Source organism: Neolamprologus multifasciatus, chromosome 10 (assembly GCF_963576455.1).
Source record: "Neolamprologus multifasciatus chromosome 10, fNeoMul1.2, whole genome shotgun sequence".
Taxonomy (NCBI): domain Eukaryota; kingdom Metazoa; phylum Chordata; class Actinopteri; order Cichliformes; family Cichlidae; genus Neolamprologus; species Neolamprologus multifasciatus.
This window is the reverse complement of record NC_140448.1, coordinates 1,918,982-1,930,466: the sequence shown is the minus strand read 5'-3', so window position 1 is coordinate 1,930,466 and position 11,485 is coordinate 1,918,982.

Here is an 11,485-nt window from a genome sequence, read left to right as displayed (position 1 = left end):
TGGGGGGATACTCCCACTACGTTTAAATCTGGGACTCCCCACCATTTGACCTTAGAACTGAAGCATCAGTTGAACAGTATTGTACTGCAGAAAGTAGTGTGATGCTACAAAAATGGTGCGATAAAGGCAAATAAAAATGGAAGAGAGACAGACCATTTAACACTTAAAAATGTAGGGCTTTCCAACAGAGAAATTGCAAAGAAAGTCAAGATGTCAGTGAATGCAGTTTCCTTCACCATCAAAAGGCACTCAGAAACTTTGACGAAAGGATGAGGTCTGGCAGACTCAAAGCCGCAAGTGAATCAGAGGACATTTCTGAGAGTTAACAGCTTGCGTGATAGGTGGCTCACAACAGCTTGAAGCACAGCTTAATAGTGGTCATAGCAAGTCTCAGTTTCAACTGTGAAGAGAAGACTTTGAGCTCCAGGTTTGACAGGACAATGCTATGATGTCAGAATAAGACAAAGAAGCTTGCCTGGGCCATGAAACACTGCCATTGGATTAGGAAGAAGGTATTATGGACGGATTAATCAAAATTAATCAAAATTTGAAATCTTCGGTTCATCATTCAAGATCTTTGTATGCCATCGAGTAGGCGAAACGATGGCTCCTCAGTGGGTGGCATCAACTGTCAAACATGGAGGAGGAAGTGTGATTGTTTAGGGCTGTTTTGCTGGATTCAGGGTTGGTGACTTCTACAGAGTGAGAGGCACGCTGAACCAAAACTGCTACCACAGCATTCTGCAGCGCCACACAATACCCTCATGTAGTTGGTCAGGGGTTCATCCTACAGCAAGATAATGACCCAAAACATAAGTCTAAGCTATGCCAGAACTACTTCAGGAAAAAAGAACAAGATGGTAAGCTTGAAAACATGGAGTGCCCAAGACCATCTCCAGACTTAAACCCCATCAAGCTGGTTTGGGATGAACTGGACAGAAGAGTGAAAGCAAAGTAACCTACAAGTGCCACATTTATGGAAACTTTTGCAACAGATATGGGAAGAACTTTCTGAAGAATATTTGATTTCTATTGTTGAAAGAATGCCACAGGTGTGTTCAGCTGTTATATCTGCCAAAGGTGGCTACTTTGATGAGTCAAAAGGTTAGAAAACATTTTGGTCTAAAAATTGATTCACTGATTTCTGTTTTCACTCCAGTTGCTTATTTGTAAGTTCAGTTCAGAGCGCAATGTGACATTAAACTGCATAATTTTCAATTAAAAATTGGAAAAATTGGAGTGTTCTAAAACTTTTGACCATAAGTGTATAAGAACCAGTCCATTTACCATAAAAGCAAAAAACCGACCCCTGTTAGGGTGAAGCTCTGTGTCCATGCTGCTCACATGACAAACAATTTGGGACAATGTTTCCTGTTTCCCCACATCTCATTTCTACTCTTGGGGATGTGCACGAAATACAAGTGCCATCCATGGAAGACCACTCTTACACCTTCTGAGACTTCCTGATATCTGCTGCTAATGTTGGTGTCTGATACCATAAGACACGGTCGGAGCTGATTTTGAGGGGACAACTGCAGCAAAAAAAGAAAAAAAAGAAAAAAAGGCCACAATGGACTTCTTTCAGGGGCTGCTAAAAAGTCATGCTGCTGGGGCATGTCTGATGGTGGGAATTCTTGAAAAGACCTTTCAAAGACAAGAAAGGTAATTTTCTTAGTTTTCCAGCCATACTCTGGTATTTCACTGCCATTCTTATGGGATTTTCCTGGATGTGCAGCACATTCAAGTAGATTTCTTGACATACAGAAAATAATCAATACAACGAAGGCTGAAAAATATTTACTCTGGTGCAATCTTCTAAAAACATGCATCATCTAAGCATGCAGTCTTTAACTCCCCATCCACCACTCCCAGCTAGAACAACATGAATAAATAAACAAAAGCTCTTGCTTATTGCTGAAATTCTGTTTGCTTATTATTCTCCTAATGCCTCATTCTTTCTCCAGCTTCACAGTGCGTTGCACCTGGGTGAGTACTGTACACGCCGAAGAGCATGAAATTGGCCAAATTCACTTCTCGGAGAGTTCAACACACTCTCCCCTCTGTCCACCAGAGACAAGGCATGCATTACCCTCCACTGCTCTACAGATGCTCGCTGTGTCTTGGCATCATGGCTTGCAGGCTCAGGCACACATGAATAGCCAGGGGTATACTTCCTCTTTCAGAGCTCTTACCTGAATGGAGCACGATAAGATGCTGCAGCATAGCTTTGCTGTCTTCCACAGATAAAGACGCTGGAGGTGGAAACCAAGTGAATACATTAAGAAATCTTCTGATAGTTGCAGGATGAGCTTAAACTTGATGAATGTGTTGGTGTTTGACTGGCAAAAACTACAATAACCCACAGACAGTTACAGTGCATTCTTGTGAGCAATGCACACAGCCTTAGGGGAACATATTGTAGGTGCTAAATTGATTTTTCCATGCTTATTAAGATGGGATTCTCAACAGGCTTTATTTCATGATGGCCTCAGTTACATAAAAACAGATTTGATTCACCAAAATATAGATTGCTAAAGCTTCTGTTTTAGATTGTGCTGAAGGACTTGCATAAATCAGATTTAGACCTGATTTTGCAAAGCAGAGCAGCTTTACAGAACGACTACAGATGAAATGCATCAGGTCCGGTGAGACGGGCTGTATGAGAAATTCTAAAATAAATTTTAAAAAAAGAACAAAAAGCGAGCTGCTGTTGAGTTCAACGCGAAAAAAATGAATTCCAAAAAAGAAGCATAAACGACAAAGTCCAAAAGAGAATCGTAAATGAATCTAAAGCACAGGGAAACACATGGGGAATGAAACAGACACTCTCAGTAATATTTAAATCCTTCTACTCACAGTAGTCTTCAGCAGTCATGTGTATCAGATCACCAACCACATCTGAGAGCACTTCCCATATGGAAAAGAAATAGTAAAAACTTATATGATTTACTCATGAAAGTGGCCACTTTCTCATTACTTTCATATATTGTTTTAATAAGTATCCAAAACATACAAGTTTCATTATATAATTTTTCAAGGGATCTTATATCTGTTTTCACTCTTGAATGCTTTTCATACAAGTTTCACACAAGACAGATACAAACTTTATAAGATTTATATATATCTTTTCCATATGGGTTCACTCTCAGACTTGTGCTTCTCAGGGTATGTAAAAGTAGAATGGGAGGCCTTCAGCTTTCAGGTCCCTCTTCTGTGGAACCAGCTCCCAGTTTACATCCAGGAAACGGACACCCTCTCTGCTTTTAAGATTAGGTTTAAAACTTTCCTTTTTGATTATAGGCTGTCACGGTCTGCAGTGGGCGGACTGAGTGTGGGAGTGTGAGGTTCCAGGTGCAGACACAGACGAGGAGACAGTACCGAACTTGAAACAAAAAGCGAGCCTTTATTTGGGCTGATTAACGTGGCAAACAACAGAAAGGACTGAGGCAAGACTAAACTAGAAGCTGAACTGGAAAAACTAAGAACTGACACTTAACTCAGACAGCAGGGAAGGCTAAAACAGGGTGACAATGATACACATGGAGGCAACTGTGAACAGGACTCTGTGCTGGAACAACAAGGAACTATGAAACGTATATACGTAAGTAACACGGACATGACCGGCACAGAGTCCTGAAACCTGGCGTAACATGGGGGAAGTTGAACAGACGACGCGGCGACGAACAAAGGAAGACTGAGGACTTAAATACACACATGAGGTGATCAGGGGAAGTGGAGACACATGAGAACACAGCTGACTAGAAGGAAACATAATGACAATACAGGGGAGAGTAACACTAACTACAATGAACAAAGAACACTGTACTCTTTCAAAATAAAACAGGAAACACAGAGACATAGACATGGAGATAGAACATGAACTTAACCTAACCAGAGACATGAAACATGACAGGTAGACACGGACCAGGGAGGGGTGACAAAAGGGACTAAGAAACCAAGGACTAAACTGCAAACTAGAAAACAACTAGATGCGTTAAACTACACGTGTGGATACAAAAATATGCATTAGAACTTGAACCCTGGGCCTCATGGCCCAGTACCGTGACATAGGCAATAGGCTGCTGGGGGCTTCCCATGATGCACTTTCTTTTCCAATTACTATGTGTTTATTCACCACTATGCATTTAATAATTATCATTAATTATTATTCATCTCTGGCTCTCCTGCAGAGTGTATCCTTTGTCATGTCCCCCATCCCCCAGTCATTATGGAAAATCCACTCTGGAGACTAACTGAAACTAAACTGAACTGAAACCAAAAAATCAAAATGAAATAATTTGTTTTTCAAAAATAAAATTAAAACTATAATAGCTCTGGTAGATAAACAGAGATGACAGAGCGATACACGTTCTTGACACAGAAAGCCACAGGGAGAAGGCTAAGAGAATAACAAGAGACTTAGCAGTGTCATGGTCTGCGGTGGGTGGCTGGAATTTCCATAAGGCTCCTGAACTTACCCAGGATCCGCCCCTGGGCAGGGCCAACTCCTCCAGCTCTTGCACACCTGGAGCCTATTGCAGGCAATCAAGCCAGAGGGATTTAAGCCACACGTTGATGTTCATTCACTGCCAGTTTGTCATCAACACATGTTGGTGACAGGCCCTTATACTTCAAGTTCTTGCTGTGATCTATCTTGTTAACAAGACTCTCTTGTGCTGCAGTTGCTGTATTCACCTTGGCTCACGCTCCACCTCTGGACTCAGGATACCAAGCAATCATTTTGAAAATCTCTCTGTGCCTCACCTGCCTGCCCTCCTGCCATCACACTCCATCTGAAGCCCCGGATCTCAGGTCAGCCTTTCCACGCCACTCAGCCTCCCCTGGATTCTCATGACCCCCCTCTCAACACTCCATGTCCCCTACTGCAAGTAAGAATTGCTACTCTTACAACTTGCCACTTCAGAGCTGCCTCCACTACCTCCCTAACTCCACTGTCTTCTCTCTTCAGTGTGACTGTTCCCCTCTGCATCTCAGGCCTCATTCCCTCGCCCTAGCCACGTTTCCCAGGCCACGCCTCGTCAAACTCCACATCTTATTGTTTTTTTTGTCTTTGCTACGTTTTTTGCACTTAAGCCTAATAAATTGTTACATCATCTGCTGTCTCTGCTCTGGGTTTCTGCACCTGAGTCCTGTTCAGTACAGGACTCAGGTGTCACTCAGGTGTCACTCGGCCCCGTGACAAGCAGAATACAGCAAATGAAACAGTGAACTAAGATATAAAGTGGCATGATCAACAAGTATAAATGTATATAGCTGAGATCAAAAAGAACATCTATATAATAAATGAATCCAAAGTCCACAAACCAAAAACCCAGGACCCCGGCAGAATGGAAAAGTATCAGGTTGGAAGTTGACAGTGAAAAGTATAGACTGAGGAAAGTGAACAAAGGTCATAAACAGCATACTTGATAAACCATGAACGGCAGCATGAATAGGATGTATTACTCCAAAAATAATGAATGTTTTATTTCTGGATCTTTGGAATATACTTTTTAGTTTAGTTTGAGAATGATGTGCTAGTGAAAGAAAAAAGTAGAGACTTTTAATCAAACACAGCATTTTCATGGCTAGCTGAATACCATCAGCAACATAGATGTGTTCATGCTGGGTCATGCCATGGCAGAGCTAACAAAAGTGGAAACTTGAAACTTTTGATATTTTGTGGTATCATAATGAACTGAGTTTATACATGCAGTCTTGACGAAATTAAAATTCAATTCAATTTTTATTTATACAGTGCCAAACCACAACAACAGTCGCCTCAAGGTGCTTTATATTGTAAGGTAGACCCTACAATAATCATATGACCCCCTATGAGCAGGCACTTTGGTGACAGTGGGAAGGAAAAACTCCCTTTTAACAGGAAGAAACCTCTGGAAGAACCAGGCTCAGGGAGGGGCGGCCATCTGCCGTTGGGGTGATCAACACATAGTGAGTGAGGAAGGTGACTGAAGGAGAAATACTCAATGCATCATGGGAATCCCCCAGCAACCTACACCGATTGCAGCATAACTAAGGGAGGATTCAAGGTCACCTGATCCACCGCTAACTCTATGAGGCAGATTCATGCCCATATTAATGCCTGAATAAATTCCAAAATGAGTAATGAGTATATCAAAGTATCTATATGGTGGTTCCTGCTAAAGTACAGTGTATACACACATACACATACACAGTGAATTTTTTAAATGATTGGAAACTTGCTGCCTCAGTATTAACTTGATTGTCTAAATTTGTCCTCCAAACACACAGGATGCTTTTGTTTGCAGTTTGTTAGCTTTCATTAGTTCTTACACAAGCAAGCTTGTAGAAACAACAGAGAGCAAAGGACAGCCGCAGATAAGAAGAAGATTTACACTACTGACCTTCTAGTATGTACTGACCTTCTACCACTCCCCCAGACTCCCCTCCATCCTCCCATCCTTCCCTTCTTTCTCTCCTCCTCTACTATAAATCACCTCACTCATTCATTAGGTCAGTGTCAGGGCTGTAACGCCCACTGAGCCTGAAGGAAGAGGGGCCGGCTGCCCGAGAGCACAGAACCACCGACTGAAAGAGGAAGGATTGAAAGAAAGGGGACGGCGTCGTTAAAAGCCACATTCCCATCTTCCACAATACAACACACCAATTTCCATGTTAATTTGCTTTGTGACAGCAGAGATGGATGTTAGTGACTGGCTGGTTGATGGGATGCAGCAATAGAAGAGATCAAATGAAGCTATTAAGGAGGCTTCTAGTTCACTGAAAGTAGGACGTGTGTGTTGTTTGTATATGTGAGGGAATATTCAACATTTAGGGGAAGTTGCAAAATGATCAATATTTCACCCTCATGTATTTTTTAACCATTTAACTGTTTAGCAAACGACAGACAAAACACCAAGAAATGGGAAATGGCACGAAAGAAAGAAAAAGAATGAAAGCTGTGAGCTATTTTTCACATGACATTATGGAAATATGAGGGTTTTAGAGGACGCAGCAAGTAAATATGAAAGCGTGGATGCATGTGTTGTTGTTGTACTGTACAGCAGCTTTGAAAGTGAGGACATGTCCTACATGGAAAAGAAATAGAAAAAACTTATAAGAGACTTGCATCAGATTTGGCCTACTTCATATAGTGAGTCATATAAGGCTTATATGATTTACTCATGAAAGTGGCCACTTTCATATATTGTTTTAGGAAGTATCCAGAACATACAAGTTTACTTATATCTGTTTTCACTCTTGTATGCTTTTCATACAAGTTTCACTATGCTGTCCTCGCCCTGAGTCTCTTAGTTTCACCAGCTAGACAGCGAGATAACGATGCTCCAATAACCAGACTTATTTCCTTTTTGCGCTGATTTATTGAAGAATGGCCTCTGACCATTGCCTTCTCTTTGACCATCGTAAAACTGAAAGTACAAAATACTGTATTAGCTAACTAACATTGAAAACTAGCTTGTTACACTCTTACAACAAGCTAACAAGATAAAACTTTCAAATGTACAAATTATCGAACCATTTTTACACAAAACAAAAGATAATAATTATTTTATCGACACTCATACTTACAGACATATCTTGTCCAAGGCAACAACATTTTAAGGTCCGTATTAGCTTAGAACAATAACCTTACGGTATCACTTTCCGCCATCTTTTATTTCTTCTTCACGTTCTCATTTTTCCTTTCCCAAAGTAACCGAACCCATATCACAAAGCAGCCACTAGAGGGAGCTCTAGGGCAGTTTACAACTCTAATATCCCATTTAAGTTATAAAAGGCAGAACACTCCCCGCCTGGTACAATATAATTGTGCCACTACAACAAACTTTTCTAACAAACATTTTGAACAGTTTAGGGCTATTTCAAACACTTATTTATCACTTGATAAAAGCAAAACCATATCAGCGATGGGTCTCAAAAACACTTTTTCATTTCCATCCTTCACAGTCTTTACTTCTGCTTTTCGAACCTTATTGTCCTTGCTCTCAAATGTTCTTACAACTTTTCCCATGGACCAGTCATTTCTGTGTGCGAGAGCATCTTTCAATAACACAACATCACCAACTTTTATGTTTGTTTTATCATCAGTCCATTTTCTCCTTTGCTGTAGTGTTGAAAGATATTCACTTTTCCACTGTTTCCAAAAAGAGTCTGCCAAACACTGTACTTGCTTGGTAAATGGTAAATGGACTGATTCTTATATAGCGCTTTTCTACTCTCCCGGAGTACTCAAAGCGCTCTATACAACATGCCACATTCACCCAGTCACACCCATTCTCACAAGCACTTTATCTATACTTAGTGCTATTCTAACTACATTCACACACATTCATACTCCGATGGACGCATCGGAGAGCAACTTGGGGTTAGTATCTTGCCCAAGGATACTTGGCATGCAGACTGGAGGAGCCTGGGATCGAACCTCCAACCTTCCGATCAGTAGGTGACCTGCTCTACCTCCTGAGCTACAGCCACTCCAATTGCCCCAATTCCATTGCTTTGAGTAGAGGTCTGGCGGTCCAAAGCTTCCTGTTGGTGCAGATAATGCATTGACCTTTTGTGTAAGGAGCATTGCTGGAGTGAGAAGGTTTGGTTTGTCTGGATCTGTTGAGACTGGTACAAGTGGTCTTGCATTCATTATTGCCATTACTTCTGCCATGAATGTACTTAACACTTCATGCGTTAGTTGGACATGTACGGCTTTCAACAGAATACCATCTAGGATGCGCCTTGCTACTCCAATAAGTCTCTCCCACGATCCACCCATGTGTGACGAGTGTGGGGGATTAAACAGCCATGTGCATCCTTTCTCTTGCAGGTATGAGTTTAGTTCTGTGTCCTTGTGATCAATTTGCAACTCATTGCATGCTCCAACAAAATTTGTACCTCTATCAGATCTGAGTATTTGAGCAGGTCCACGGATGCAGAAAAATCTCCTCAGCGCATTGATGAAGCTGGATGTTGACATTGTTTCAATGAGCTCAATGTGCACAGCTCTCGTGGACATGCAGGTGAAAAGCACAGCCCAGCGTTTACTGTCTGCACTCCCTCCTCTGGTGCGACGTGTGGTGACCGTCCAGGGTCCAAAGACATCCAGTCCTACACTAGTGAACGGTGGCATTGGTGTCAGCCTGTCCACGGGTAAATCTGCCGTCTTTTGGGTCTGAAGTCGTCCTCGAAGCTTTCGACAAAGAACACACTTGTAAATAACAGAAGAGATGAGCCGTTTACTGCCAATAATCCAAAATCCAGCACCTCTGAGCGCTCCGTCTGTTAGGTGACGCCCCTGATGTGCTACCTTCTCATGATAGTATCTAATAAGAAGGATGGCTATATGATGAGCATTTGGGATAATGAGTGGATGTTTCTCATCTTTTGTTAGGTTAGCAGGTGCCAATCGACCTCCTAGTCTGAGGAGCCCATCTTCATCAATAACTGGATTTAATCTTTGAAGACAGCTTTGTTTTGGAAGTGGCTGATTTTCTTTTATGCATCTGTACTCTTCTTTGAACGTTTCACTTTGTACTGTGTGAATTATGAACTTTGCTGCTTTAGACGCTTCATCTGCGGTGTTAGTTTCACTGAAACACTTCCAGCCTTTACCTTCTGTGTTTGTTTTCTTGAATGATGCTGCCACACGCTTCAGTGATGCAATAGTGCAACACAATCTCATCCAATGAGAGAATCTTTCAAAACGGCATGGTTCTAGCTGTGTTACTGAGGCTTTGGTAACAAAACTTGTTATATCAGGTCTGATCTCTGCATCTGTGTCAGGATCGATCAGTGTGAAACTATCACAGTGAGACTTCTCTATGTCGTGTTGTGTCAAAAAGGAAGGACCACTAAACCAGCTTGTAGAAGCCAATGCAGAAGCTGCAATCGGTCTAGTGGCTGTGTCTGCTGGATTGACACTAGTGGCTATGTAAAACCACTGTGCTGGATGTGTAGTCTTTCTGATTCTAATCACTCGGTTAGCCACGTAAGTGTAGAACCTCTTTGTGTTGTTGTGTATGTAACCAAGAACGATTTTACTGTCTGTGAAAAATCTGACAGTGTCTACTTCAATGTCAATCTCATCTCTAATGAGTTCGTACATCTCTACAGCTAACACTGCTGCACATAACTCCAATCTAGGAACAGTGTGGGCGGGTCTTGAGGCTACTTTGGACTTGCCCATGATGAAACCTGTGTGCCACTGACCTTCACTATCAATAGCTCTCAGATATGCCACTGCTCCTATAGCCATGGTGGAGGCATCTGAAAATATGCACAGTTCTTTTTTCACAGCAATGGCCTGGGAGAACGGGAAGTAGCACCTCGGTACCTGTAGCCGCTCAAGATCCTTCAATGAACTTCTCCATCTGCTCCATTCATCTTCTCTTTCTGCAGGAAGTGATTCATCCCAGTCCTTTTGCTCTGAGGTCAATTCACGGAGAAGAGCTTTTCCCTGCATTGTGATGGGTGACAGGAAACCCAGCGGGTCATACAGACTGTTAACAGTGGCTAAGACACCTCTCCTGGTGAACGGCTTTTGTTCAGTGGTGACGTGAAAGGTAAAACAGTCCTTCTTAAGATTCCACAGTACCCCCAAGCTCCTTTGCAGGGGTATGTGGTCCAACTCTAAATCCAAGTCTTTTAGATCCTTGGCTCTCTCGGCAGCAGGAAACGCTTCCACTACTTTGTGGTGATTAGAGGCTATTTTATGTAACCTTAAGTTTGACTGTGCCAGCATCTTTTGAGCGCTTGTGAGTGTCTCAACAGCTTCTTCCACTGTTGCTGTGGATGCGAGACCATCATCAACATAAAAATGTCTCATTACAAACTGCTTTGCATCATGTCCGTGCTCTTCTTCTCCCTCGACTGCAGCACGCCTCATACAATAAATAGCCACAGCTGGGGAAGGGCTATTCCCAAAAACATGAACCCTCATTCTATAGTCACAAATACCTTGGTCGGGATCATTATCTTCATACCAAAGGAATCTCAGATAATCCCTATGATCCTCTCTCACTTCAAAACAATAAAACATTTGTTGCACATCAGCTGAAAATGCTACAGGCTCTTTCCTAAAACGCATAAGGACACCCAGTAGTGTGTTATTTAGGTCGGGTCCACTTAATAAGACTTTGTTAAGGGACTGTCCTTCAAATTCTGCACTTGAGTCAAAGACTACTCTCAGCTGATTAGGTTTTTGTGGGTGGTACACACCGAAGGATGGCAAGTACCAGTGTTCTTGGTTTGAGTCCAAAGGTGGAGCGACTTCTGCATGGTCATTGTCCAGCATGTTTTGAATGAATTCGATATATTGTCTTTTCATTTCAGGGTTCCGGTCCAGTGTCTTTCTGAGAGATTGGAGGCGCTTGAATGCTTGCTCTCTGTTACTCGGAAGCTCTGGTCTTGGAGAGCGGAATGGCAAAGGCGCCACCCAGCTGTTACATTCATTTTGATACACCTCCTTCTCCATGATGTCAATGAAGTCTTT